The sequence below is a fragment of the Elephas maximus genome, chromosome 4 (genome assembly GCF_024166365.1).
Source record: "Elephas maximus indicus isolate mEleMax1 chromosome 4, mEleMax1 primary haplotype, whole genome shotgun sequence".
In the NCBI taxonomy this organism is placed as follows: domain Eukaryota; kingdom Metazoa; phylum Chordata; class Mammalia; order Proboscidea; family Elephantidae; genus Elephas; species Elephas maximus.
Window position 1 is genome coordinate 116816224 of NC_064822.1, and position 27912 is coordinate 116844135.

General features: G+C 41.4%; 2 pseudogenes; both read right to left on the reverse strand.

Annotated features, from left to right (window-relative positions):
* Positions 1-6297: 6297 nt before the first annotated feature.
* LOC126074753 (14-3-3 protein zeta/delta-like) lies at positions 6298-6892 on the reverse strand (annotated as a pseudogene).
* A 12318-nt stretch (positions 6893-19210) lies between these two features.
* LOC126074752 (retinol dehydrogenase 16-like) lies at positions 19211-27771 on the reverse strand (annotated as a pseudogene).
* Positions 27772-27912: the final 141 nt, after the last annotated feature.

Genomic DNA, 27912 nt, shown 5'->3' on the forward strand with positions numbered 1-27912 from the left:
CCAACAACACTTATTGGTGCCCTGTTTTCCCGGGTGGCCACTGAAATATTTGAGCCTCATGGCCTCTCCTGCTATCCTGAGGAATCCACACTTTGGGGAGTGTGTGAACAGAGGGGAGGAGGCCCAGCCCCCATCTGCTCTGCTTCCTGTCTGTCTTCTCAAGGTCTGCAATGTCAGGTGCCCTGTCTACACCATCCCACAAGATGGAAATGGCCTGGAGGAGGTGAAATCACCCCTACTCTGAAGATACTTGTGGGCAAGTGGGATAGGAAGAGTGACCACATGCCTGTCCCCTTCAGGTCCCACCCGAGCAGGGAAGCCTGTCGCCTGAGAGTGGGAGGCTCTCCCATCCTTGGGAGTAGGAGCCTCCCTCTGGAATTCTGCAACTCCCCGCCATCTCCTGTAAGTATGTACACTGCATTTTCTGATGCTGGATGTTTGGGCCCAGGGGAGCACAGCTTGGCCAGCCATCAGCACAGCAGTTCTGGAGGTGCTGGTTAGGCCCAGGCCAGGGTAGGGTCAGTACTGAGCCATCCTTCTCCAGCTCAGCCAACCCCCGGGCCTCACCTGTGTCCTTCAGTACTGAAGAGCCTCTGCCACTGGGAATACCTACCTGCTCAACCTTTGAGGGGCAGTCTCTGCCCTGTCTATCAAGCCCACCCCATTCATTCACCCTGGAGGTAGATATGCTGGGAGATGCCTCCTAATTGAGCTCTGGAGGTGCTGGGCTGGAGACAGGTATGAAGTAGGGGAGGTTTGCCTTCCCTCACTTCTTGCCTCCATCCCCTAGCCCCTAGCAGGTTCAGGCCTGTTCTTCAGGGCTGGGTCCTTGATCTGAACCCCCTTTTCTGTCACCCTTGGTTCAGAATGCCCAAACCCTGCTAAGCTTTTCCAGTGTGACACTTTCTTCATTTGATTTTGGGACTGGCTTATCTTTGTGACAGTGGTGTGCAGGGACACATCTAAGAGGTCTCTCGCTACAGCATCTTTGGGGCCCTGACTCAATGTCTGATCTCTAGTCAGGGAGATGTCAGTAACTGGAATTCTGGAATCTGTGAAGTGATCTGGCAACCAGGTTTACACTGTGTTTCCTAAGGATGATGCTGAAATTTGTTCCAAGTAACCACCCCTCCCCAGCATCATTCTCTTTCTGCACACTATGGAATCCTGGCATAGCACCTCACTACTATACCCCTCTGCCTCATTTTCTTTCCTTTTCTGGATGACCTCTTGTCTCTGACAGTTTCTTTCCTCTTTCTCCTGGCCTGTCTCCTAATACTGAGCATTCCTAAAGTTCTTGCCTCAGCCCTCTGTTCCTCTCACATCTCATACAGTCCGAGAGCCTAGGGCTCTGCCCTACCTCCTGCCTCCAGCCACTCATGGAACTTGAGGCCTGTATGTGCCATATGAATGGACCTCAGGCTCACTAAGGATCATGTCGAAATACTCTGGGCCCCTGCTTCCCCGCCTTGTACCCAGAGTGCCTTTTCTCCCGACTTCTCTCATCATGGCTTCTACTTCTCCTTGCTATTGGCCCCGTACTTTACCCATCCATGCCAATTTTTAGATATTTTCAAGGTTATCAGATTTTATTAAATGAATGAGACCCACATCTTCAGCCTACTTAATTTTCCTTAGCCATAGACTAATTATTACATCTCCCTGTTTGGAGTGAGGGGAAATCAATAAGCAAGAGAAAATAAAGAGCTGTTCCTGAAGATGCATTATTGTATTGTCCCAAATGTGTAAGAGATCTCTTTCTCTGAAAGAAATGACCAAAGTCCTCTATTCCACTTTCATTTGAATATAATATTTGGGTTCTTTGTCCAGAAGCACTGATATTTAATCTAAAATTATAATAGATTGTGGGGTTGGTAACAAATGTCACAAAACAATATGTGTACTAATTGTTTAATGAGAGGCTAGTTTGTTTTGTAAACCTTCATCTAAAGTATAATAATAAAATTATAATAGAAAAAGCAACAAACCTATATTTGACATTTTAATATCTCTTAATATAAAGACTCACAGCCTCCAGTCCTCAATATTTATTGAGCATTTGCAGTGTACTAGGCACAATAGAACACACAGAAATCATTGTCCCTATTCTTGAGGCATTTATATGCTAAAAGAAAAAAAATACACTTTTCCTAATTTGATAGTTTGGTGTTTATTGTAAGGTACTGAGGAAACATTCTGAAGGGTGATCTGTTTTTATAATTTAGCCGTGGTAGAAGTTAGAGAGCAGTGGAAGAGAGAGATTTTCAAGGCAGACATTGAAAGATCATTCAGGATAGGTAGGTGAGGTAGGCAGAATGGTGGCCCCACCAAAGGTATCCATATCCTAGTCCCTGGAGCTCATGAATATATTATCTTACATGGCAAAGGAGAATTATGATGGTGGATGGAGTTAAGATTGCTCTCCATTTCACCTTAGGATGGGGAGCTTATCCTGAATTACCCACCCATGTGAGCTCAATGTAATCACAGGGGCCCCTACAAGTGAAAGGGCTAGAAAACTGGGGTCAGAGTGATGTGGAATGAGAAGGTTCAACCCTCTGTTATTACTTTGAAAGTGGAGAAAGGGGCCATGAGCCAAAGAAGGAGTGTAGCCTCTAGAAGCTGGAAAAGTCATGAAAATGGATTCTCCCTAGAAACTCCAGAACAGAAAGCAGTCCTGCCAACACCTTGATTTTAGCCTAGTGAGACCTGTGTCAGATATCTACAGAAGTCTAAGATAACAAATTTCTGTTTTTTTTTTTTAATTTCATTGTGCTTTAGATGAAAATTTACAGCACAAATTAGTTTCTCATCCAAAATTTATACACAAATTGTTTTGTGACATTGGATGAATTCCCCATAATTTGTCACCACTCCCCCCTCCCCACTCCACCTCCCCGAGTCCATTTGTCCAGTTTTTCTGTCCCTTCCTGTTTTTTCATCTTTGTTTTTGGGTGGGTGCTGCCCATTTGGCCTTGTGTACTTGACTGAACAAAGGACATTCCTCTCATGTGTTATTGTCTTATCTTTGGCTGAAAGATAGACTTTAGCAGTGGCTTCAGTTTTGAGTTAGCAGTCTATCCAGGGATCATAGTCTTGGGGCTTCCTCCATCTCTGTCAGACCAGTAAGTGTGGTGAATCTGAATTTTGTTTTACATTTTTCTCCTTCTCTGTCAAGGACTCTGTATTGTGCCCCCTGTTGGAGTGGTCAGTGGTGGTAGCCGGGCACCAATTCCTGTTGTTTTATGCCGCTTACGTGTGTGACAATTTGTTACAGCAACCATAGAAGATGAATACGGTAGATTTACAGGAAGATAAATTCAATCTCATCAACTAAGGAAGGACTTGTTGCAGTAAATAGGATGAGGAAATAGTTTGTGGGAGGCAAGCAAAGGACGCCAGTGTCAGACATTGAGTGAAATTAGCAAGATTGTGTGCCCATTTTCCAAGTACGGGGCCACAAAAGTAGGAGTGGCTGGTGACCAAACAGAAGAAGAGAGAAGGCTGAAAAAGGAAGGTAATATTGTACTCCTGTGAACCAGAAGGAACAAAGATTTAAAATCCAAGAGAAGGTACAAGATAGGAAGAAATTCTTTAAAAACTTGCAATTAATGCTACCCAGTGTTCAACGGGTCAAGAACACTGGGGCTTCCTTAAGTTAAAAAATGGATATACCAAGGGTTTATATGGAACACATTACTTTATGCAGGTGGGTCCTCCCTTCCAAATAAAAACTGATTTTTTTGTGCGTGGAATAGTGGGGAATTGGACATAGTTGGAAAAATAATAGTTATATTAGTAGTATTTTTGTTGTTATAATAAACTTTATATTTAAACTTGGTCAATGCACATTCCCTCCCAAGAGAAGAACAAATTTCCAAAAATGTACAATTTTCTTTAGAGACGTTTTTTATTCCAAAGACTAATTTACATGAAAAGGTATACAGAAAGTAGTTGAAAACTCCATTCACAAAATTTATTCCACTTACATCAACTTAATACACATGTTCTTAACAATTGTGCTTGTATTGTTCATGAAAATTTCACAAGACATTAAACAAAGTTAGGTATCATCTCAAGTTGTATCCCTTTTAACTATTTTTACAGCATATGCATGTTAGGCCAGTATTTTAAAAAATTACAAGAGCAAAACGACCTAAAAATTTTTAATTATTTGGCTTTTTGTTTGCTACGTTTGATATATATGAAGTAATTGACTGGCAAAGTATGATGCCATACATGTATAACTTGTATAAAAATTTCACATTCCCCACTGATCATGTCAAGATGAAAACAGATAACTCCCCAATGTTAACTAGCTCTACTCTCTGAATATTAATCATAAAATCTACATGGGAAATATCAACATTCAAATAGAAGTAACATAAATTTGCCATAAATTATAAACAAAAACATATTTGTGAGACAGCATGGATGGCAAAGTGTCTACTGTGTAAATTTTGGAGTGAGGCAGTATGTAGTAAAGAATTAACCTTACCCAAATGGAATTTTGGCCTTTGCCCTTGGCCACAGGGAGGTGACTCTAGGTCCCTGGAATGTCCTGTGTGATTGGAGTGTCTTCTTGTACATGGGGGCTTTGGCCACTGGACAGTTAACAAATGATTGATTTAACAACACAGGGGCTTTGGGCCACATAACATCAGTTTTTCTTCCAGAGGGAATTGGAGACTGAAAGTATTAGCCTCACCTCTAGGAGGGACTGGAGAAAAGGTCAGCCATATGTGAATGAACCCCAATAAAAACTCTGGACACCAAAGACTTGAGTGAGCTTCCCTGGTTGGCAATACTCCATGCATATTGTCATATACCCTTATGCGGAGATTAACACATAGGGACTCTACCAGAAGAAGACAATGGGAGCTACACCTTTGGTATTTCTCCTGGACTGTCCTTTGTGCTTCTTCCCTTTACTGATTTTAAGCTGTATCATTTCCCTGTAATAAATTGTTACCAGGGGCAGATTATCCAACAGGTAAGGTAAGCACACTGCTTACCTTGCTAACCAGATCGTCTGTAGTGAATAATTTCACATTTTGTTTACCACATAGAAGATTCTGCTTCTAGGTCTGGCTAGCATCTGTCTCTCTCCCAACCCCACAGCACCTTCCTACAGAATCAAAACCTCTTTTCAAATTTACAATCTGTAACAAGGATGGATTACCCAGAAAGCAAGGTAAGCAAGGGCTTACTTGCGCTTACCTTGCTTACTGGGTAATCTAACCCTGTGTCCACTACTGTAAAAATGACATCTGACCACAACGGGGGAGGAGAATCAAGATCAACAGCCCAGAGCTGATTCCAAGGAGGCAGAAATCAAATATACCTCCTCTCTCCAAACTCTGCCAGGTGGCCTGCTTCATGGAGGCACTCAGCTCTCTAGCTCCATGGGTCTTCGAGTCTAGCTCCGCCAAGTGCCCAGGGGCACCCCACTCCGCCAGCAAGCCTCTTGGCCAGAGGTGCTCAGTTTTCTTACGCCATGGGCCAGAAGCTAACTGCGTCATCTCCTGACAGTCTCCTGGTTCTGCTGCCTCTGCTTCTGTCATTTCTCTGCCCCTGCTTCTCACTGTCCTTGTGTTACAGCTCTCTCTCTGTCTCCTGGTCCTAGAAGGTTCTGAGCATATGGATCCTGGGTCCAAAGGATGCACTCTGCTCCCATCTCTTCTTCTTGGTGATAGGTCCCCCTCTGCTCTGGGATTGGCTCTCTTTTAAGACTAACAGGATGGCAAAATTGACCAATCCCCTCATAAGGGTTCTACACACCTTATTTGCATTGCCCCACCCTGCAGGGTTCCATGGACCTTATTGGCCTCATTAGCAAGCTGTCTAATCCCTTTGGTGGCCTCAAGCACCTTATTTGCATAGTGCCACCCAATCATTGTGTGGGAGTCACAAAGTCTGTGGCTAGAAGGGCCGTATTAAGTAATTCACTGCATCACAGTTACCATGAGTATAACAGACTTCAGTGAGTTCTTTTGGTCTTTCTAGCAAATTATTGAACCTAAAGGCATTTGGGGAACCTCCTCAAACTTGTAACTAATGTAAAAAGTGAGAGAAGTGTTGCTGGGTACTGTTCCCTCTAACTTTGCAGCTGGCCCTAAATTCTATGCCGACAGACAAGAGTTGGAAGCCTGGTTAATGTGGTCCATCTTCTCCTTGTCACAGCTGGGGGTCATCTGACTCCAGAGCAGCTGTTTTCAGCTTCATCTACTTGGGTAAAGATGTCCACAAACAATTCCCTCAGTAATTGTATTATTAGCATGCTGTCTTGGATCACTCTTATGTATCAAGTTCAGAAATGGCTTCATCAAAAGCTATCTTTGTAAGAGAGCAGGATTTCTCAGGGCAGTTTGGAATCTCCTAATAGAACACACAGACATTAAGGGTCAGATCCAATCTGACACGAGATTTTTTTTTTTTTTTTTTGCTGATTTCTAAATCTTCCTGGTATTATCTGTTGTGACTGACCTACAATCCCATTCTTGGCATCACCAGCAACAACCTCATCCAAGTAACTAGTAGTCTCCTTTCATTTTCAAGTAGAAGACTTTGCTTTCTGCTTGCAAAAGAACTCTTTCAAAACAGTTGGTACATCATTGTAGATATCTCTTAGTAGCATTTTCTCTTATTATTCTTGAGCCATTTGATGTTTTCTTCTTGGTACCTTCAATTTTGTGGTCGATATTTGAGGCAATCCTCCACAATAATCTGCAAGCTTCTACAGCATTTTTATAAGCAACTGGGAGAAGATTTCACTCCTTATTGGGTAATTCAGCTCCTTGCTCAGTTACAGACTTCATGCACACTGCCACGTCATCATATCATTCAGTCAGCTTCCCTAGTATAGCCTTTGCACCAGCTCATTTTTATCCATGACTGCATGTTCTATGTCTGCAGTAGGTGGCAGTGGATGGACAGAGTTTTTGTGGGGTGGCAATGATGAGGCCGAGACTCTGTCACTGAGAGTCACTCAGGAGTTACTTTTGATGCCTTGCCTCCCTTCTCTTGCTCAGCCAATTACCCACTGTGTCAGCTAGCTCCATGGTACTTTTCTCCTGTTGTCACTACCCCATTTAGTCCTCAGCTGATTACATCACCTACCCATGCCTGGTCCTTGTGGTTGAGGGAAAATATCATCAAAGACTTATGCCTGGGGAAGCTGGTGGGTTCTCAGTCCTTGGCTCCCTCCATTTGCATGATCATAGCAGGAGCTGGCCTACTGGGGTGCAGTGGGGGCTCCCCACTGATACTCTGAGTATCACCCCCTAGGAGCTGGGCCTGGGGCTCCTTGGGTCTATCTACTCTCTGTAAGTGGAGCCTCAAACCACCAGCCCCCCCACAGAAGGGCTCTGCTGCCTCCTACTTTGGGACAATGGGAGCACACCACCCTGGAGAAACCCTTTGCTTCTCACCACCTCTCCTGATGGAGACTCACCTGGGGCAGAAAAAAATTCCAAAGAGCTGTTAACCTGTAACCTGGAACTCACCGCTTCTGGGGTTTGGAGGACATAACCAATTTTTGCTTTGTTTTGAAACCAAAAAACCTTGATTTTTTAAACTTATTTTCATTGTGGCAAAATATACATACATAATATTTGCCATTATAATCATTTTAAATGTATAATTCAGAGGTATTCATTACACTCACAATATTGTGCAACCATCACCACTATTTTCAAATTTTTTTATCATCCCAAGGAGAAACTCTGTACTCATTAAGTAATAATATCTCCCCATTCCACCAGTCCCTGGTAACCTTTAATTCACTTTCTCTATGACTAGAACATGCCTATTGTAGATACTTCATAAGTGGAATCATACAATATTTGTCTTTTTTTGGTCTGGTTTATATCACTTGTTGTTAGACGCAGTTGAGTCTGTTCCAACTCATAGCGACCCGGTGTACAACAGAAGGAAACATCTTGTCAAGGGTCTTTCTGTTTCTCCCTGACCCTCCACTTTACAAAGCATGATGTCCTTCTCCAGGGACTGGTCTCTTCTAATAACATGTCTAAAGTATGTGATATGAAGTCTCACCATCCTCGCTTCTAAGGAGCATTCTCGCTATACTTCTTTTATATCACTTAGCATGTTTTCAAGCTTCATCCATATTGTAGCATGTATCAGAACTTTATTCCTTTTTATGGCTGAAGAATATCTTATTGTATGTATATGCCTTTTTTTTTTTTTAATCCATTCATCTGTATAAGGACACTTAAATCACTCTTTTGGCTATTGGAAATAATTCTGCTAAAAACATGGATTTTATAGCATCTGTTTGCAAGTATCTGTTTGAGTCCCTGTTTTCAGTTTGTTTGGGTATATACTTAGAAGGAATTACTGGTCCATATTATTATTCTATATATAAGTTTTGGGGAACCACCAAACTTTTTCAAAGCAGCTAGACCTTTTTACAATCCCACCAACAATAGATGAGGGTTCCAGTTTCTCAACATACTAGCCAATATGAGTTATTTTCCTTTTCCTTTTTTTTTTTTTTTTGCATTATAACCATCCTAGTAGTTGTGAACTCATATCTTATTGTGGTTTTGATTTGCATTTCCATAATGACTAATGCCTGTGTATTCCATCTGGTGAGGTTCAAGTGTATAGTCGCCATTTATGTTGTTGAAAAAAAGCATTTACAGTGAAGAAGTCGTTGGTCTTGCAAAATTCAATCATGCAATCTCCAACATCGTTTCTATCACCAAGGCCGTATTTTCCAACTACCAGTCCTTCTTCTTTGTTTCCAACTTTCCCATTTCAATCACCAGTAATTATTAATGCATCTTGATTGCATGTTTGATCAGTTTCAAACTACAGAAGTTGGTAAAAGTCTTCAATTTTTTCAATTAGTGGTAGGTGTGTAAATCTGAATTATAGTGATATTAGCTGGTCTTCCTTGTAGGTGTGTGATATTACCCTATCACTGACAGTGTTGTACTTCAGGATAGGTCTTGAAATGTCCTTTTTTGATGATAAATGCAATGCCATGCCTCTTCAATTTTACCCAGAATTAGGAAACCAAAAGGGAAGAACATGCTCGGCATTTCTCGAGCTGAAAGAATTGAAGAAAATATTCAAGCTTCGCGGGACAGTATTGAAGGATTCTACAGGGAAAATATTAAACAACACAGGAAGCGTCAAAAGAAGATGGAAGGAATACAGAGTCACTGTACCAAAAAGAATCAGTCGCTGTTCAACCATTTCAGGAATATGACCAAGAACTGATGGTACTGAAGGAAGAAGTCTAACCTGCACCAAAAGCATTGGTGAAATACAAGGCCCCAGGAGTTGCAGGAATACCAATTGAGATGTTTCAACAAACCAGATGCAGTACTGGAGGTGTTCACTCACCTATGTCAAGAAATTTGGAAGACAGCTACCTTATCAATAGACTGGAAGAGATCCATATTTGAACTCGTTCCAAAGAAAGGCAGTCCGACAGAATGCGGAAATTATTGAACAATATCATTAATATCATAGGCAAGTAAAATTTTGCTGAAGATCATTCAAAAGTGGTTGCAGCAGTACATCAACAGTGAACTGCCAGAAATTCAAGCTGAATTCAGAAGCAGACGTGGAATAAGAGATATCATTGCTGATGTCAGATGAGCCTTGGCTGAGAGCAGAGAATACCAGAAAAATGTTTACCTGTATTTTATTGACTATGCCAAGGCATTCGACTGTGTGGATCATAACAAATTATGGATAACATTGTGAAGAATGGAATTTCAGAACACTTAATTGTGCTAATGAGGAACCTGTACATAGATCAAGAGGCAGTCGTTTGAACAGAATAAGCAGATACTGCGTGGTTTAAAGTCAAGAAAGATGAGTGTCAGGTTGTATCTTTTCACCATTCTCAATCTGTATGCCGAGCAAATAATCTGAGAAGCAGGACTATATGAAGAAGAACGTGGTATCAGGATTGGAGGAAGACTCATTAACAACCTGCAACATGGAGATGACACAACTCTCCTTGCAGAAAGCGAAGAGGACTTGAAGAACTTACTGATGAAGATCAAAGACTATAGCTTTCAGTAGGGATTACACCTCAACACAAAGAAAACGAAGATGCTCACAACTGGACAAATAAGCAACATCATGATAACTGGAGAAAATATTGAAGTTAAGATTTTCATCTTACATGAATCTGCAATCAGCGCCCATGGAAGCAGCAATCAAGAAATCAAAGATGCACTGCATTGAGAAAATCTGCTGCAAAAGATCTCTTTAAAGTGTTAGAAAGCAAAGATGTCACTTTAAAGACTACAGTGTGCCTGACTCAAGCCATTGTGTTTTTAATTGCCTCGTATGCATGTGAGAGCTGGACAAAGAATTGATGCATTTGGATTGTGATGTTGGAGAATAATGTCCTGCCAGAAGAACGAACAAGTTTGCCTTGGAAGAAGTACAAACAGAATGCTCCTTAGAAGCAAGGATGGTGAGGCTTCATCTCACATACTTTGGACACATTGTCAGAAGGGACCAGTCCTTGGAGATGGGCATTATGCTTGGTAAAGTAGACGGTTGTCAAAAAAGGAAGACCCTGGATGGGATGGATTGACACAATGGCTGGAACGATGAGCTCAAACACAGCAACGATTATGAGGATGGTGGAGGACTGGGAAGTGTTTGGTTCTGTTTGTTTCTGTCGAATCGACTTGGCAGCACCCAGCAACAACAACAATGTTATTGACTAATGTTATTGAACATCTTTTCATGTGATTATTGGCCATTTGTGTATCTTCTTTGGAGAAATGTCTGTTCAAGTCCTTTGCTCATTTTTTAATTGGGTTGTTTGTCTTCTTGTTCAGTTGTATGAGTTCTTTACATATTTTGGATATTAAACCCTTATCAGATATATGATTTGGAAATACTTTCTCCCATTTTATGTGTTGTATTTTCACCTTCTTCATAGTAATACAGAGGTCCCCAGGCTGCAGAAAATTCCACTGCAGCTTGCTTGGCTGGCTCCGAAATCTGCAGCAGAATTGCAATTCCTTTGCTGGCCTGCCCCGTGAAAATGCTGGCACCTGCGTGGTATGTTTAAGAATGTTGCTAACGTAACTTGTATGAACTCCCTCCTTGTAAACCCCTTAAAAGTACTTTTTTTTCCCTCACCCTCTAGAAGCAATCTTAGCAGCAACAGCCCCAATTGCTTCCTTAAAGGCCCCTTTACACTCTCCCAGCTTGGTCTCTTATTTATTGGCTGATTTACAAGTCACAGAGCAAAACCGTGGGTTTCCACCCGGTAACAATAGCGTCATTTGACGCACAAAAGTTCTTAATTTTAATTCTTCTGTTTTTCTTTTGTTGCCTGTGCTTTTGGTGTCATTTTAAACAAACCTTTGCCAAATCCAAGATTATGCAGATTTACCTCTATATTTTCTTCTAAGAGTTTTGTGGTTTTAGCTCATAAATTTGATCCATTTTGAATTAATTTTTTATATGGTATAAGGTAAGTGTTCGAACTTCATTCTTTTGCATGTAGATATTGTTTTCTTTTCTGGCACCATTTGTTGAAGAGACTATTCTTTTCCTATTGAGTGGTTGGCACTATTGTCAAAAATCAATTAACCATATATGTGAAGTTTTACCCTAGTGGCATACTGGTTAAAAGTTTGGCTGCTAAACAAAAGGTTGGCAGTTCGAATCCACTAGGCACTCCTTGGAAACCCTATAGGGTAGTTCTATTCTGTCCTACAAGGCCGCTATTGAAACAGGTTGCTCAGCCATATCTTGAACAGAACCTGTGCCATTTTTCCTTTCCCTAGCTTGTCTCCAACTATGATTTTGCTGTTAACTCCCCTAAAAGTTAAATGTTAACTAATGTTTCCCCTAGGACCTTGAAAAACGAGTGATATCAATCCAAGCCTGTCAAACAGGACAAAGGATGGCGCCAGCCACCCCCTGGGATGATGGGATAATGGCAAGAAAAAAATCAACATGTTTGAAATATGACAACCGAAACCAGAGTATGGACGTTCCACAAGTTCCTAAAACCCATGTTCCCCTTTCTCTATAAAACCCCAGCTGGACTGCAGTTCCTCCAGACAGACAGCTTTAAGAGAAGATCATTACCCTCTGTCTCCATATACCGGTATATATAATAAAGCTCTTGCTACCCACCTCACCCTTCTCAAGAATTGGCTGTTTGCAGCAGGCAGCTCTAACTCGCAAAACTGTGATAAGACTATGAGTTGGAATTGACTTGGTGGCAATGGGTTTGTTTGTTTGTTTGTTTTTAGGTTTTACTTCTGGGCTTTTCATTCTGTTCCACTGGTCTGCATGTCTATCCTTATCCAGTACCAAACTCTTTTGATTTCTGTATATTTTAACTAAGTTTTGAAATTAGAAGTGTGAGTTCTCCAGCTTTGTTTTTCTTTTTCAGGATTAGTTTGGTTATTCTGGATCCCTTGAAATTCCATATGAGTTTTACAATGCGTTTTCCTATTTCCACAAAAAATAGGAACTTTTTGTTGTTGGAACTTGATAGGGATTACACTGGATGTGTTTATTGCTTTGGGTAGTGTGATGGTTAATTTTGTGTCGATTTGGCTAGGCTAAAGTTCCTGTGATTTGGTCAAATGCTAGACTAGTTGCTGCTCCATAATGTAATCTAATGCAATGTAGTTTAATCAACTTCCATAATCTAATACAGTCCAATCTGGTCAATCCATCAATCAGTTGAAAAAGGGAGTTTCCTTAGGGGGTATTCTGCATGCAGACTATAAATAGATATTTTGGCAGAACTCACTCTCTCTCTACACTCTGTGCTTTTTCCATCACCTGACCTACAGATCTTGTTATGCAAGCCTGCAAGAGCCTCCCGCCTGCCACTTGACCTATGGATTTTGGATTTGCCACCCCTTCCCCCTAATCCTGTGAGCCAGCAGGAGTCTCCATTTTTACCTGAACTATATGAGTCAGAATCGACTTGGTGGCAAAAGTTTTGGTTTTTGAATGGGATTTTGGACTTGCCAGTCCCCACAATCGTGTGAGCCAAACCCTTGAAGCAAATCCCTCTCTGTGTGTGTATGTATATGCTGACTAGACAGGTAGTATTAGCACCTTAACTATATTAAGTCTTCCAATCCACGAACATGGGATGGCTTTCCATTTATCTAGGTCTACTTTGATTTCTTTCAGCAACATTTTATACTTTTCACTGTACAAATCTGGTGCTGCCTTGGTTAAATTTATCACTAAGTATTTGATTATTTTGGTGCTGTTGTGAATGGAGGAAACCATGGTGGTGAAGTGGTTAAGTGCTATAGCTGCTAATGAAAAAGTTGGCAGTTTGAACCCACCAGGTGCTCCTTGGAAACTCTATGGGGCAGTTCTACTCTGTCCTATAGGGTTGCTATGAGTCAGAATTGACTCGATGACAACGGGTTTGGTTTTTATTGTGGATGGAGATGTTTTCTTAATTTCCTCTTTGGATCTTTCATTGCTGTTGTTGTTAAGTGCCATCAAGTCTGTTCCTACTTATAGTAATCCTATGTGCAACAGAACGAAACACTGACCAATATGTGCCATCTTCACAATCATTGCTATGTTTGAGCCCATTGTTGTAGCCACTATGTCAATCCATCTCATCAAGGGTCTTCCTCTTTTTCGCTGACCTTCTACCTTACCAAGCATGATGTCCTTCTCCAGGGACTGGTCCTTCCTGATAACATGCCCAGAGTACTTGAGATAAAGTCTCTCCATCCTCACTCCAAGCAGCACTCTGGCTGTATTTCTTCCAAGACAGACTTATTCGTTCTTACAGTCCATGGTATATTCAGTATTCTTCGCCAGCACCATAATTCAAATGCATCAATTCTTCTTTGGTCTTTCTTATCCATTGTCTAGCTTTCGCATGCATAAGAGGCATTTGAAATATCACGGCTTGGGTCAGGCGCACTTTAGTCTTCAAAGCAACAGCTTTGCTTTTTAATCTTTTAAAGAGGTCTTCTGCAGCAGATTTGCCCATCATTTGACTTCTTGGCTGCTGCTTCCATGGTCATTGATTGTGAATCCAAGTAAAACGAAATCCTTGACAACTTCAATCTTATCATGATATTGCTTATTGGTCCACTTGTGAGGATTTCTGTTTTCTTTATGTTGAGATGTAATCCATACTGAAGGCTGTGGTCTTTGATCTTTATCAATAAGTGCTTCAAGTCCTCTTTGCTCTCAGCAAGTAAGATTGTGTCATCTGCATATAGCAGGTTATTAGTAAGTTTTCCACCAATACTGATGCCACAGTCTTCCTCATATGGTGCAGCTTCTCAGGTTATCTGCTCAGCATACAATTTGAATAAGTATGGTGAAATGAATACAACCCGATGCACACCTTTCCTGATTTTAAACCACACAGTATTCCCTTGTTCTGTTCAAATGACTGCCTCTTGTTCTAAGCACAGGTTCCTCATAAGCACAATTAAGTGTTTTGACCATTCTTCCCAGTGTTATCCATAATTTGTTATGATCCACACTGTTGAATGTCTTTTCATAGTCAATACAACACAGGTAAACATCTTTCTGGTACTCTCTGCTTTCAGCCAGGAACAAAGTGGGAACAGCATTCGCTCTACTCCCCCTGCCAGAGTTAATTACTCTCTACATTATGGATCCTCTGATCAGCATTTTCATCATCAAATTCTTTCTTGAACACAATATTTAATGTCTTATATACTCCAGCATGACGAAGGGCATAGTTTATTTAAGTAATCCTACATTGTTGGATGCTGAAAGTGTTTCCTAATTTTATTGGTATAAATAACATCTTGGTAAAGATTTCTATAAATAGTTCCTGTTCTCAGCGATGTTATGTAAGTAAAATAAAAGAATTAGATTAAAGACTGCATTTGTTTAAGGCAAGGTAAGATTTTTGAGGAGGAGAGGGACTCGTGTTGCAGGCCTTATTCTCTTCCCAGTATTTAAGGGGTCAAATTCTGATTCCTTCAGGAACACTCCCAACCCAAACTCACCCGAAATTCTGCCTCTGCTGACCTAAGCTTTGTCATCTATTTCAAATCCTGCATGTAGTGTCCTTTCTCCTGTATTTTCCAGGGAAGCCTCTTGAAAGCTGGGTGTACTGGGGATCAAGGGGATGGGGTGAGAGTGGGAGAAGAGGCTGACCTTTTGGAGCAGAGGGTGGAGTCTGCCCACTGACGTGTTGTATGAGGCAGCCTCACCTCCTCCCCCAGTCCTGCCCTGGGCATTCACCCCTGGGTGAGGGTTGGAGTTCTCCAGGTCAGAGGGTCAACTTTGCCCCTGAGCAGATGTTGCCTGAGAATTGATGCAGGGGTTTTTAAGATCTGTCCCTGATATCAAATATAGGCCCATTCTGTAAATTCGTAAGTGCTTCTTTAGTAACCGGGGTATGGAAAGTAAAGATTTGTATTTTTACTTTTTCTCATTTCTTTCCTCCTCCATTTCCTCTCTTTTTTTGTCTTCTTTTTCTTCCTTTCTTTCTCTCATCCCACTATTCTCTTCCTGTCTTTGTCTCTCCCTCTTCCCCCAAGAGATATTTCCTAAGGACTCACCACATTTTCTCAGACTGTCTATGCATTTAGCAAACACAGTTGATGGCCTGTGGTGTGCCAGGCACTAGGAGTAGAAAGGTGAGGAGGACCATCCCTGCCCTCCAAATCTCGACCTATGTGTAAACCCTGACAGCCTGCAGCCACCAGGTCCTTATTTCTTCTCCACCCCTTTCCCTTTTAGCCCACAGGATGTGGTTGTTGACTCAATCAGTAAACATAATTTGAATGTAAATTCACTATACATGGGTCTAACCTGAAATCCATCTCAGGACCTCTCTCTAATTTCCCACTATTCCCAGGTCTCTGGGGCCTGGTGAGTAACACTGGCGTCTCCATGCCCTCAGCACCCATTGTGTGGCTGACCAAACAGGACTTTGTGAAAATACCAGACATAAACCTGCCTGGGGTGTTCAAGGTGACCCTGAGCCTGTTGCCTCTAGTGAGGAAGGTGAGGGGCCCCATGGTCAAAGTCTCCAGCGTCCCTGGCAGCATGTCATCGTGGTGGAGGCTACTGTATCTCCAAGTATGGCATAGAGGCTTTCTCAGACTACCTCAAGTAACCATGAATATAACAATATTCTGTGAGTTCTGTACATCCTTCCAGTGAATTATCAAACCTGAGGGTGGTGTTGGGAAACCAGAATTCTTGCAATTGATGTCAGGAGTGAGGACAGTCTTGGTAAAAATGTTCCCTCTAACTTCACAGTTGTCCTAAAACTATACACAGGCTGACAAAAGTTTTTAACTTTGACGAAGTCCAATATATTTCTTTTTTGTTCTGTTGCCTGTGTTTTGTTTTTTTTTTCCGTATTTAAGAAACCATTGCCAAATTCAAGGTTATGCATAAGCCCCTGTTTTCTTCCATGAGTTCTCTAGCTCTTAAATGTAGATCTTTCAACCATTGTGAGGTGTTTTTTTTTATATATGGTGTAAGGTAAGGGTCCAATTTAATATTTTAGTACGTGATTGAAAAGGCTGTTATTTCCCCCCATTGAATGGTCTAGGTTGCTTACCAAAAATCAATTGACCATATTTGTGAGACTTTATCTCTGGGTTTTTCATGCACAACCTCAATTTTGGAAATTGTTGTTGTTGTTGGTTGCCGTCGAGTTGGCTTCAAGTCGTGGCAACCTTATGTTATCTGATTTCTTGAATGTTGCCGCCATCGGCATTGATCGTTGATCCAAGTAGATCGAAATCCTTGACAACTTCAATTTCTTTACCATTTATTATGATGTTTTTTATTGGTTCAGTGTGAGGATTTTTGTTTTCTTTATGTTCAGATGTAATCCATAATTAAAGACTATAGTCTTTGACCTTCATCAGTGCTCAAGTTGTCTTTATTTTCAACAAGCAAAATTGTGTCATCTGTGTATGACGGGTTAATGATTTTTCCTCCAGTTTTGATCTTGCATTCTTCTTCATATAGTCTGGTTTGTCAGATTATTTGTTCAACATATAGTTTGAATAAGTAAGGTGAGAGGATACAACTCTACCACACACCTTTTCGAATCCTGAACATGCAGTATTCTCTTGTTCTGTTTGAGTGACTTCCTCTTGATCCATGTACAGATCTGTATGAGCACAATTAAGTGTTCTGGAATTCCTACTGCTTGTAATGTTATCCATAATTTATGATGATCTACACAGTTGAATGTCTTTGCGTAATCAATCAAACACAGGTTAACATCTTTCTGTCATTCTCTGCTTTTGGCCGAGATCCATCTAACGTCAGCCATGATATCCCTCATTCCATGTTCTCTTCTGATTTTGGCTAGAACTGACAGTTTCTATTGACATACAACTGCAGTCATCTTTTAATTATCTTCAGCATAATTTTGCTAGCATGTGATATTAGTAATATTGTTTGATAATGTCTGCATTCCCTTTAATCACCTTTCTTTGGAGTGGGCACAAATATGGATCTCTTCTAGTTAGTTGACCAGGTAGCTATCTTCCAAATTTCTTGCCATAGACAAATAAGCACTTCCAGCATTGCATCCATTTTTTGAAATTTCTTCATTGGTGTTCTGTTACTTCCTGGAGTCTTGTTTTTCACCAATGCCTTCAGGCAGCTTGGACTTCTTCCTTTAACACCAGCGGCTCTTGATCATATGCTGCCTCCTTAAAGAGTTGAATGTTGACCAATTCTTTTTGGTACAGTGACTCTGTGTATTCTTCCACCTTCTTTTGATGCTTCCTGCATCACTCATTTTTTTGCCCATAGAATCCTTCAGTATTGGAACACAAGGCTGGAATTTTTTCTTCAGTTCTTTCAGATTGAGAAATGCCAAGAATGTTCTTCCCTTTTGGTTTTCTAACTCCAGGTCTTTGCACATTTTATTATAATGCTTTTCCTTGTCTTCTCAAGCTGCCCTTTGAAATCCTCAGTTCTTTTACATCATTATTTCTTCAATTCACTTTAGCCACCCTGAGTTTAAGAGGAAGTTTCAAGGTCTCTTCTGACATCCATTTTGGTGTTTTCCTTCTTTCCTGTCTTTTTTAATGACCTCTCACTCTCTTCATGTGTGATGTCTTTGACGTCTTCCCACAACCCTTCTGGTCTTTGGTTATTAGTGTTCAGTGCATCAAGTATAGTCGCTAAATTCAGGTGGGATTTATTCAAAGCCTTGGTTATCATGGACTTGCTTTGATTTTCTTCAGCTTCATTTTAAACTTGCACATGAGTAATTAATGGTCTGTTTCACAGTCAGCCCTGGCATTGTCTTGACTGATGATATTGAGCTTCTCCATCCCTCTTTTCCACAGACGTAGTAGATTTGATTCCCATGTGATCCATTTGGTGAGGTCCACATATATAGTTGTTGAAAAAAAGTATTTCCGATGTATAAGTCCAACAGCATCACTAGGGGGGTGACATCGTCAGGGTGGATAATACCAAAATGACTGTCTATAAAATTTTTGTGCAGTGCTTTAGCAGAAATTTACTATTTTTAAAAAATTATTCCTGTAATTAGTTAAAACAACAATAACATTTTTGTAAGCCCAGTTTATATGTATCGATATACCTACAAGGCTAAAACTCTATAATAATTTACTTTTTGAACCTTTTAATGCACTCTGGACAGAGTTGTCATTATTACCCAACTACCATGATGCTTCAAATCACGTGGTTTTTTTCCGTATGTACTACAAGCACGTGCTGTTGTTTCCATTGCTGCAAGTGTTTTTATAGTCTGGTGTTTTAGCTACAATATTGTGATAAGTAGTATTTGTGAACCTATATCAATAATTTTTTTAAGAATGAAGTAGTAATTAAACATTAATTACTAAAAACATTACTAAAGATTCTATATGGTCTAGTACGAGAAGGGGTCCATGAGAGGGGTGACACTATGAGTTACCACACTGGGTGATATCTGTCCTAGTGTTGCTACTGGCTCAGATAAGTGGTCAAAAGTCTGATAATCCTGGACCCTTTGTGTGGGTTACCAGTTGGCCACATGGGACTGTGGGAATGGGGCTAAACGTCCCCACTCTGTCCGGGAGGCAGAGCCTGGAGGATGAGCCCTGACACAGGCAGAGCAACTAGTGATTGGCCCAAGACTTCCAGACAGGAGTTTGCAGCTCTCTGTCCTGTCCCCTGTCCACTCACAGGGAGCAGGGAACTCCTTAGCATAGGCCTCCTTGACTTTTGGGCTGACCTAGTTCCACACCTCCATAATGCTCAGAGAAAGCCTCTCAGTGTTGATGATTGCAGTCCTGAAACAACCAGGCTTGATCACAGCCGCCTTTACCCCAAAGGAGGAGAGCTCTCTTCTGCAAGGCAGACAGATACAGGGGAAAGGACTTCAGAGGACTTGGGAGGCAAAGAACAAACAACCAACAACCTAGGACTGTGGTAGGATAAGGGGAACTTTCCAGGGAGTCTTGAACTAGAGTAGCCAGTGGAATGATAATAATGATGATGCTATTTCTTCTGTATTGGACTTGAATAATTGTTCAAATAATTATTCTACCTAATCTGCAGCAAGGCGCCATTGAAATGGTATGTTCTGCTACTTCCCCCACATTCATTCATCACTAAACCTTGCTGGTTTTATGTCCTGCATACCTCTCTATACCCTCCCTGCCCTCTCCTGCCCTACTAAACTCCTTAGTCGTCTCTCAGTTGAGCTCCTCCACCTGTCTTCTAAAAAGTGTCTCTCTGCCTTCAGACTTACCTCCCCACACTCAGAGTCATTCTCACCACAGCAACCAGAGGGATGTCCAGAGGCTGAGTTGACCAAGTAGTTACCCCAATTAAATCCCTTTCATGGGCTTCCAATGTCAATAGCATGAAGTGCCAGTTTCTCTCTGGGCCCATAGGCCCTCCCTAAGACCACCTGTGCCCACCTACCCAGCTACTTGGCCAGGCCCAAGGCCAGGCCTTCCTCCTTGGAAGCCCCACAGTACAGGCAGCATGTTCATCCTCAGCCTGGGCCTCTGCTGATCTGAGGCCCTCAGTCATGAAGTCTTTTCTGGAAGCCCTTCTTTGCCCAGCTGCCAGGCCGACTCCTCCTTCAATCCTTAGCCCAGACCCCAGCTCAGGAGCCTCCCCTCAACCAAGTGCTTCCAGGGCTATCTTGGTCCCAAGCATTGCAAGAGGAGACGACATCTTGGGATTTCTTGTCCTGCTTTCAGCTATGAAAGTTTGTAGGTCAGGACCCAAATCTTGTTGTCCTAGGACTCAATGGCACTCATACAAGTGCCCTGTAAATATCTGCTGAATGGAGTCGACTCTCAGGGAAAAGTTCCCTCAAAAGTACAGAAGCAGGAGAAATGGGAGGGGTTTCAATTCCAGTCCCCTACCTGAGGGAGTCCAAGAAGGCCTCTAAGCTGTGCTTTGATGATGCAGTAGCCTCCACCACCTAGGCACACCCAACCCAGTGACGCTGCAGGTGTTGACCACATGGCCCCTCGCTTTCTCACTGGGGGCAATAGGTTCAGGGTCACCTCAGTCACCCCCAAGAGGTTCGCGTCCAGTATTTTCATGAAGTCCTGTTTGGTCAGCCCCTCACTGAGTGCTGTGGGCTCAGAGATGCCAGTGTTATTCACCAGGCTCCAAAGACCTGGGAGAGACTGAGATGGGTTTCAGGTTAGATGTAGTTTAGTATTTTATTTTTTTAAGGGCTATTATAAGTGGTATTGTTTTTCTGATTTCCTTTTCATCGTTCTCTTTATTGGTGTATGAGAATCCAACAGATTTTTGTATGTTTATCTTGTATCCTGTGACACTGCTGAATCTTCCTACTAGTTCCAGTAGTTGTCTCACGGAGTCTTTTGGGTTTTCTAGGTATAGTATTATGTCATCTGCAAATAGGGACAGTTTAACTTCTTCATTACCAATTTGGTTGCCCTTTATTTCTTTTTTTGTCTTATTGCTCTAGCTCAGACTTCCAGCACAGTGTTAAATAGGAGTGGTGATAAAAGGCATCCTTGTCTTGTTCCTGTTCTCAAGGGGAATGTTTTCAGTCTCTCTCCATTAAGAATGATGATGTTGGCCATTGGTTTTGCATAGACACTCTTTAGTGTGCTGAGAAATTTCCCTTCTATACCTATTTTATTGAGAGTTTTTATCAGGGATGGTTGTTGGGCTTTGTCAGATGCCTTTTTTGTGTCAATCAAGATGATCATGTGATTCTTTTCTTTTTTTTTATTTATGTGGTGGATTACATTGATTGATTTTCTAATGTTGAGCCATCCTTGCATACCTGGTATGAATCCTACTTGGTCGTGGTGAATTTTTTTTAATATGATGCTGAATTCCATTGGCTATAATTTTGTCGAGAATTTTTGCATCTGTGTTCATGAGAGATGTTGGTCTATAATTTTCTCTTTTTTTATGGTGTCTTTGACCGGTTTTGGTGTCAGGGTTATGCTGGCTTCATAGAATGGATTCAGAAGTATTGCTTCCTTTTCTGTATTCTGAAATAGTTTGAGTAGCACTGATGTAAGCTCTCCTCTGAATGTTTGGTAGAATTCTCCAGTGACTCCATCTGGGCCAGGGCATTTTTTTGTCAGGAGGTTTTTTATTACCTTTTCAGTTTCTTCTCTTGTTATGGGTCTGTTCAGATTTTCAACATCATTTTGTGTTAGTTTGAGTAAGTAGTGTGTTTCTAGAAATTTGTACATTTCCTCTAGGTTTTCCAGTTTGTTGGAGTATAGTTTTTCATAATACTCTGTTATGATCCTTTTTATTTCTGTTGGCTCTGTTGTAATGTCCCCCATTTCATTTCTTATTTGGGTTATTTGCATCCTCTCCTGTTTTTTTTTGTTTTTTTTTTTTGTCTGTTTGGGCAGTGGCTTGTCAATTCTGTTGATCCTTTCAAATAAACAACTTCTGGTTTTGTTGATTCTTTCTATTGTTTTTTTATTCTTTGTTTCATTTATTTCTGCTCTGATCTTTATTATTTCCTTTCTTCTGATGGCTGTGGGTTTTTTTTTTTTTTTTGCTGTTCTCTTTCTATTTGTTCGAGTTGTGTAGTTAATGTTTTGATTTTGTCCCTTTCTTCTTTTTCGATGTGTACATCTATTGCTATAAAATGACCTCTGAGGATTGCCTTTGCTATGACTCAAAGGTTTTGGTATGATATGTTTTCATTCTCATTTGATTCTAAGAATTTTTTGATTCCACCTCTGATTTTTACCCAGTGGTTTTTAAGCAGGGTGTTATTCAGTTTCCATGTAATTTTTTTTTTTTCCTGTTCCTCCTATTGTTGATTTCTACCTTGGTGGCATTGTGGTCAGAGAAGACACTTTGTATTGTCTCAATGTTTTGGATTTTGTTGAGGGTTGCTCTGTGGCCTAAGATGTGGTCTATTCTAGAGAACATTCCATGTGCATTGGAAAAGAACGTGTACTTTGCAGCTGTTGGGTGGCATGTTCTATGTATGTCTATGAGGTCAAGTTGGCTGATTGTGCCTTTAGCACTTCTGTATCTTTGTTGAGTTTCTTTCTAGATGTTCTGTCCTTTACTAAGAGTGGTGTGTTGAACCCAACCAAAAAACCCCACTGGGCTACTATTATTGTGGAACTGTCAATTTCTCTTTTCAGTGCTGTTAGAGTTTGTTTTATGTATTTTGGAGCCCTGTCATTGGGTGTATAGATGTTTATTATGGTTATGTCTTCATGATGGATCGTCCCTTTAATCATTATGTAGTGCTTTTCTTTGTCTTTTATGGTGAATTTTGTTTTAAAGTCTATTTTATCTGAGATTAGTATTGCCACTCCTGCTCTTTTTTGGTAGCTGTTTGCTTGATACATTTTTTCCATCCTTTGATTTTTAATAAATTTATGTCTTTGTTTCTAAGGCGTGTCTCCTGTAGACACCATATTGATGGATCCTGATTCTGTCACTCTCTGTCTCTTTATGGGTGCATTTAGGCCATTTACATTCAGTGTAGTTATTCATAGGTGTGACTTTATTGCTGCCATTTTGTAGTAATTTTTTTTTTGTAGTGCTGATGTTTTCTTTGTTCCTTTTACTCTCCTGTGCTTTCTTTAGTTTGTGATTTTTTTTCATTTATTTTGTTTTCATAGATTTTGTTTTTACTGAGACTTTTTAATGTTTTTCTTCTTTATTTTGATGAGTAGGCTTGTTAACCTTCTTTGTGGTTACCTTGAAATTTACCCATAAATTCTGTCTTAGTCATCTAGTGCTGCTATAGCAGAAATACCACAACTGGATGGCTTTAACAAAGAGAAATTTACTTTCTTACAGTCTAGTAGGCTAGAAGTACAAATTCAGGGTATCAGCTCCAGGGGAAGGCTTTCTTTGTCTGTCGGCTTTGGAGGAAGGTTTTTCTCTTCAATCTTCCCCTGGACTAGGAGCTTGTCTGCACAGGAACCCCAGGTCTAAAGGACGTGCTCTGCTCCTAGTGCTTCTTTCTCGGTGGTATGAGTTCCCCCTCTCTGCTTGCTTCCCTTTCCTTTTTATATCTTGACAGATAAAATGTGGTGCAGGCCACACCCCAGGGAAATTCTCTTTACCTTGGATCAGGGATGTGACCTGGGTAAAGGTAGTGTTACAATTCCACCCTAATCCTCTTTAACATAAAATTACAATCACAAAATGGAGGACAACCACACAATACCAGAAATCATGGCCTAACCAAGTTGGGGGGACACAATTCAATCCATGACATCTTCCTAGGTTTGAACCAGTCTATTACTACTTGGTATTTCCTTGCCTTCCTCTCCTTTAGAAAGTTCTATACCTACACCATTTATTCCCTCTTTAATTGTTCTGACATTGTTGTCATTTACAGATTAACCTCTCTGGTTTCCTGTTGTAATTCTTTTGGTTTTGGGTAGTTCTTGAGAGTACATTTCTTAGGTTGGTATCTGGCTGGTACAATCTTGTGTCCTAGATTTGGGCTGTGGTCTGATGTTATTTGTTCTCAAATCAAAGGAGTCCCCTTAATAGTTCTTGTAAGTTTGGTTTGGTTTTTACATATTCTCTTAATTTCTGTTTATCTGGGAATGTCCTAATTTCACCATCATATTTGAATGAGCTACTCTGTCCTGTAGGGTCGCTATGAGTTGGAATTGACTCAACAGCAGTGGGTTTGGTTTGATTATTTGAATGAGAGTTTTGCAGGATATGTTATTCTTGGATGGCAATTTTTTTCTTTCAAGGTTTTACACATGCTATCCCATCGCCTTCTTGCCTGCATCGTTTCTGCTGAATAATCAGAGTTCGGTCTTATTGTTTCTCCTCTGTATGTGACTCTTAGTTTTTCTCAAGCTGCTCTCAGGATTTTTTCTTTGTCTTTGGTTTTAGCAAGTGTGATTATGATATCCCTTGGTGATTTTCTTTTGGGGGTCTATCTTATATGGGGTTCTTTGAGCTTCTTGGATGGTCAGGTTTTTATCTTTCATGACATTCGGGAAGTTTTCTGTCAGTAATTCTTCAATGATCCTCTATGTATTTTCCATTTTCTCCCCCTGTTCTGGAACTCCAATCGCTCAAAGATTTTTCCTTTTGATTGTATCCCACAGAATTATCAAGATTTCTTCATTTTTCTTTGTTCTTTTTTCTGATTTTCCTCAGAGTTGTAGTCAAGTGTTTGTCTTCAATTTTGCTGATCATGTCTTCCATCAGTTCAAACCTGCTCCTCACCCCTTCTATGACACTGTCCATTTCTGAAATCTTGTTGTTTATCTTTTGGATTTCTAGTTGTTGTTTTTGTATGATTTCTAGTTGTGAATTTATTTTGGCATTTTGTTCCTTATTATTTTCCTGAATTCTTCCATTTTTTTGTCTGTATTTTCCATGAATTTGTCTGCCTTTTCCATGAGTTTGTCTATTGTTTCCTAATTTTTGTCTCTTTTTGCTTCATCCCTTGGATAGCTCTGAATATTAGAGATTTGAATTCTCTGTCAGGAAGTTCTAGTGCCTTTACTGGAAACTCATCTAGTTTTCTGTTGTTGTTGTTTGATTTTTGGAGGCCTACTGGAACAATCCTATCCTTTTTTTTTTTTTAATATGTTTTGATATTGTCTGCTGTCTTTGGGACATGTAGTAGTTATTTTCTTTATTGATTGTAGATCTGCTTGTTTCATCCTGCTTTTTTGTTTTATTTGGTTACGTCTGAGCAGGTGGTCTGTGCGTTCTTTGTTGCTTACTTGTCTATGGTCACCATATTTTCACCTCCTTGTCCAACAGGCAGGGCCAGTTGCTCAGGTATAGTGCAGCAGGGCAGGTCCAGCTGAAGGGGGGTGCTGGGATGGGTTGGTTGTGGCATGTACTAGGGCCAACAGGGTGGGCCAGGAATCAGTGCCGCGCACATTCCGGTAGGCCATGCATGAGTTGCTCAGGGGTGTGATGTTCAGCACACAGTGCTGGTAGGCAGAAAGGAGGGAGGAGATTGTGATATGCGAAGCTAAGATGGGTATAGGAAAGAGGAGAGGGAAGCAGGAGCCAAAAACAAACAAAAAAGTGTTAACGGAGCTTGCCATTGGAGTGAAGAGATGAGAAACTGAGAAATGGAGAAAAAACAAAAAGGGGGGGAAGGAAGAAAGAAAAAGGGAAAGGGGAAAAATAAACAAATAAAAATTAGAAGAAAAATAAAGCCCCTAGGGATTCCCACCAGTGCAGCTGCAAAGACCTGGAAAGTAGGTCCCAGACCACGCAGTACAGCCTGGCTAGAAGGGGTAGTGATGTGACACACCACCAGGTATTCAGGAGACAGGAAAAAAGGTAAGTATACACAGATGAGAAACCAAGAAATGAAGAGAGCCAAAAAAGAAAAAATAATAAAAAATGCCCTCGGTGGTTCCACTGACTCAGCTGTGCACACCGGGGAAGTGCCTCCCAAGTCACACAGTATAGCCCAGCTAGAAGGGGCTCCCAAGCCTCTAAAAGAAAAACAAACGAACAAACCAAAGCAAAAAAAAAAAAAAAAAAATGCCCCAGGGACCCCACCAATGTGTTGATGCGGGCCAGGGAAACAGTTCCCCAGTCAAGTGGCACTTCACAGCCTTTCAAGAAGAAACAAAGATGGCACACAGAACCAGGTGTTTGAGAGAAATGAAGGGGAGGTGGTGAGAGGCACGGAAGAAACCAAAAGAAGCAGAAAAAAGCAACAAACAAATGGCACTCCAGGAGCCAGCCAGCGTGGGCAGGTCAAATCCAAGATGCAAGGGGTTAGAAGCCAGTGCCACCCAACCAAAAAAGTGTAGCCAGCAGGAAGCAGAGGAGGCTGAGCAGCAGAGGAAGAAGGATGGGGGGTGGGAAAGCATATATCGCTGGCCACCAGGTGCTCCATCTCCTGCTGTGAGCTACTTGAAACTGCTTTCTTGTACTCCCTGGCCATCGGTCTTCAATGTGAGCAGGGCGAATCCAAGAGTTACGGACCCTGTACTTCCTGGCCAGCTGAGTGACCACAGCCAGCTACGAAGCGGGGTAGGTCAAGCAGGAGAAAGAAGGATGGAGGGGTGGGAAAACGTATATTGCTGGGTGTTCCATCACCTGCTGGGAGCTCTCTGAAGCTGCTTCCCCTTACTCCCTGTCTGCCGATCTCTGGCCGGAGTCCAAGATGGCAAATACGTGCTTGATCTCTGGCCGGAGTCCAAGATGGCAAATACGTGCTGTGTTAGCTGATAGTGGACCTCCACATGTATCTCTCCTCACTCTGTTCTTTGTTAGTTTCTTATTCCATTTGGTGCTTGGCTGAGTTCTTTCCTCTTCATTTGATGTTTACGGTTCCAGGATTGATGTTTGTCTCTGTTCTACTTAGTTTTTCAGGTCTTTGCTGTGGAGGGACGTCTTGGTGCTTCTGTCTATAGTGCCATGTTGGCCAGAAGTCTCAGGATTTAAAATGTCGATCGCAGCATACGTAATATAGAAAATAATTAACTCAAAGTGCTGAAAGTAGAGAGAATGTTATTCTTCCTTTGTCCTCTTCTTTCTTTTCTACAATGTCCATGTTTTACATTCATAATCTGATAAAAGAAATTAATGATCTACTTTTTCACAAAAAGAACAGGGTAATTGTAGGGTCCTTGTTATTTGACCTAAATTTCCAACCACTCTCCATGCCTTAGAGTCTCCTTATCAAGTGTGAAACACAAATAAGAAAATGTGCACTTGATGAGACATGAACAGGATGCAGCCTGGCTCAGGCCCCCACTGCCCCAGACCAACCCTCCAGGCTGAGTTCCAGGCCTCACCCCTCCTGCAGAAAATCTGCCCTCAACATAGGCTAGTCTCATCTAACCCTGGTGGTCAGTGTCAACCACTGCAGAAGTTCTGCTTGGAAACTCCAGAGCTTCTACCTTGGAAACTCCAAACTGCAAGCCCTATGATAATCAGAACATCTTGGGAATCTTCTTAGGTAGCAGAATAAGGGTTTCCCCTTTACACAGAGAGAAGAAACAAACACACAAACAGCAATCTGAGTGGTGTCTCTGTCTCCCACATGCTTTTTCACCCCCTGGGTGGCTGCAGTGATGTCTTGGTGACATCCCAGATCATCGTCTCTAGCCTGTCTGATGACTGGCCCTTCAGCTGTTCAGCCACTTGCTCTGACCTACACACAGCCAGGACCCTCAGGACTCACAGGTCCAGCTGCCTGGACAGCAGATTCCCGAAGACCAAGCCATAGTCCTTGATGAAGACATACCTATCTCAGAGGTGGCTCACCAACTGCCTCTCCCAGCACAGAAGGTAGTACATGCCCATGAGGCCCACCAAATAGAGCCACATGTCTTTGCCAGAACCGAGCCTGAAGGCTACTGTTGGGCTAGAATTCTAGCCTCTCCGTTGTCTGCAGGACTATGTGCTACCCTCTAGGATCTCTGTGGTGGAGTCTGAGTACTTTTTCTGTTTATATCTGTTCTTCATTAC